Consider the following 2991-nt stretch of genomic DNA (forward strand, 5'->3'; position numbering starts at 1 on the left):
ATGCATTTGGAGGGCTCTGGCATTGAAATTCCAGGATTTCAAGTCGTCCGCAAAAAGTAGACAGGGACTTGCAAGAACATCTGGAAGGTTGTTGACGTAGATCAGAAACAGCAGTAGTCCCAGGACGGAGCGATAATTATGAGATGATCAACGAAATGTCTTTCGCTGGTGAAGCCCAAATCCAGGATGGATAGTAGTTGGCCTGCGCGGTATCTGGTGGGTGCAACATGTTGTGCCTAAGCGCTTTGTTGAACGATTTCGGTCAGCGTTGCCGCAAAAATTCCTCTCAATCCGACGCGCTGGATCTCCATCCAGGAAGTTTTTGAATCGTTGAAGTCACTTACCAGCAGATGAGTGAAGTGATATCTGAAGGAGAGTTGCTCAAGGGTTCGTATGAGGAACTGGTCATCTTCCGGAGGACTTGAGGGGCAACAGTAGACCACTCCGAGGGGAGAATCGAACCCGCGCAATTGGACTTGAACCCATAGTGCGCCAAAAAAGGTGCAGGAGTGGTGTCAGAGAGGCCACGCGGGATGGGCAGGGCCGCATGTATGTAAAAGCGACCCCTAGCCATCTCTCGTTTTGAGTCAGTTGGAAAAAACAGAGCAACCGTCTATCGAGTCAACTGAGGCATGTCTTCAGCCCCTAACTCTTTTTTACTTCTGTCCTATTAAGTAAACTCACAGCAGTAGAATAGCGTGAATATCACTATTACCAAAACTTTTTCGATTCTTCATTTTCGTGACCTATGTGGAGTTCATGAAAGGCGTCGTAGGATTTTAATAATAAATAGAACATCAATTTGGTCTACAATCCCTCGACGCTACGATAATAGGGGCCGGCTGGCACCCATGAACCCTGCTTCTTATCCTCAACAAAGGTGGAATGACAAACGGTATTACTCTCGTTGGACGGACGCAACCATGCAGTTCCCTTCCGGGGACGCTTGCGCTACTTATACGCTCTCTCTACAGCTACTACCCGCACTTCCTACAACACATTTATCCGGAGGCCAGTCGCGTTTAATAATCGAAGGTCACTTCGATTGAAAGGATGCGTCACATGCGGGTTACGGGCTAAACGATTGCATCCTCTGATTAGTCGGATTGGTCAGCCAATCTGAGTCGAGCACCTATTGCGAGAAATTTCTCGCCAGTTTACGAAAACACCAGCGCGGTTTTTTGTAATATTCTGCGACATCCCGCAAGGGAATTATCCTTTCCTGGATCCATAAAGCGCTATATCAAGATCCCAATTGTTTGGAAATACCATAGTAGGAAACGCAGGGAGCCAAGTATCACGGATTCACGGATTCACGAATTGATACACAGGATCAAGGCTTTTGCCCAAGTTTCCCGGGTCGGTTTTGTTCTTGTCGGTCAGTGGCTACCGTTCACCTGAAAGGCACAAGTGAAAAAAGGGTGCAGCACTGCTCTTTATGTTCTCAGCGCGGGACAGTATGCTTGCCAGCGCGAGGATTCGTATAGATAAATGTCTAATAGTGCTTTAAATTGGGTTCGAGAAGGAGCGTGGACAACCGTCATATGAACGTCATTCCACGCAGCTACTGTTGTGTCGTCCGGAGGTAACCCGTCAACTCGCGTAAGGAAGAACCCAAAGACGAGCACAGGAACAAGTCGTTTTCGCCGCAAAGTAAGGCAGTTTATTTACATCAGAAAAAATGGCATGAATTGTCTGAGACTTTCTCTTCAACCGAATAACCAATAGAAACCAACAATTATGCACGATCGAGCAGAAAAATAATGAAATGCAACGGCCAGTAGGAGTCAAGCGCGAGAGCGGAACGAGGATAAATCAATAGGGACTCAGCACGATGCAATCTGGTGGCTGAACGTGTGGCGACGACAAATATGAGCAGAATGTGAGAATTGACCAGGAACAATCAGTGCGTAGTTAAGACGAAATAGGAGTCACACGTGAGAGCGGAACGAGGATAAATCAATAGGGACTCAGCAGGATGCAGTCTGGTGGCTGAACGTGTGGCGACGACAAATATAACCAGAATGTGAGAATTGACCAGAAACGATCAGTGCGTAGTTAAGGCGAAATTTTAGACAATTAACAGTTCCGCTCTGGTAATAGCTACTACCCGAAATGAGAAAAAACTTTGCCTGGTAAATGTGTGCGCTCTAAACCTGAAAATCTTCCTACCATGCCCCCGCCATGTGTTTTGTGGGTCAACCGTGAAAAACCTGTTGTTTGTTCAAATAAGGCATACGTAAGAGTTGGATCCCCTCGGAGGAGTCCAGGGGACGGGCGTCAACACTGCGAGACGCCTTTCGTAGTCTACGGATTTGAGGCTGGCATCCATTTTCGTAGCGGCTCGCAGGACAAGCTCAACAAAGATGACGTCTTTCGTACGTCCTGAGTAGATAAATCGGTTGGCGCATTCAAGGAGCGGTCTGACGTAGGCCCCATAGAGTATTTGGAGGTCGATGGTGGTAATGCGAGGGAAAGTGCATCGAATCATTCGCAAATTAGGAATGCCTTCTGGGCTGATTTCCCAATGGTGCAGTTAGAAGGACAGGTTGGAAGGGTCGAAACCAAAATCCTTTTGGGCGTCTATCTTCATGATGTTTTCTGGTGCCTTCTCAGCCTGCATGGCAAAGGAATTCGCTGGGCCTCCTCAAAATTGCATATGGACGCGCATTTCAGAGGAAGGTGCCAGAACAACTACCACTGCTTGGCAGCGTCCACATCCATTTGGAGGGCACTGGCATTGGTACACCAGGATTTCAAGTCGCCCGCAAAAAGTAGACATGGACTCGCAAGAACATCGTCATGTCAGCAACGGACACTCGAGTACCCATGGCGCGGTGCCTCTCGCCCCTCACGGTTATCGTGACCTTGTGGAAAACCCTACTGTAACCCCATAACTACACTTATTTTCCTTCGCCCCTATGAAAGGCTCTATCAAGCTATCGTGTATTTATGCATACGACAATGGGCAGATTACGAAGCCAGGGGCCA

The sequence above is a fragment of the Opisthorchis viverrini genome (genome assembly GCF_000715545.1).
Source record: "Opisthorchis viverrini unplaced genomic scaffold opera_v5_137, whole genome shotgun sequence".
Lineage (NCBI taxonomy): Eukaryota > Metazoa > Platyhelminthes > Trematoda > Opisthorchiida > Opisthorchiidae > Opisthorchis > Opisthorchis viverrini.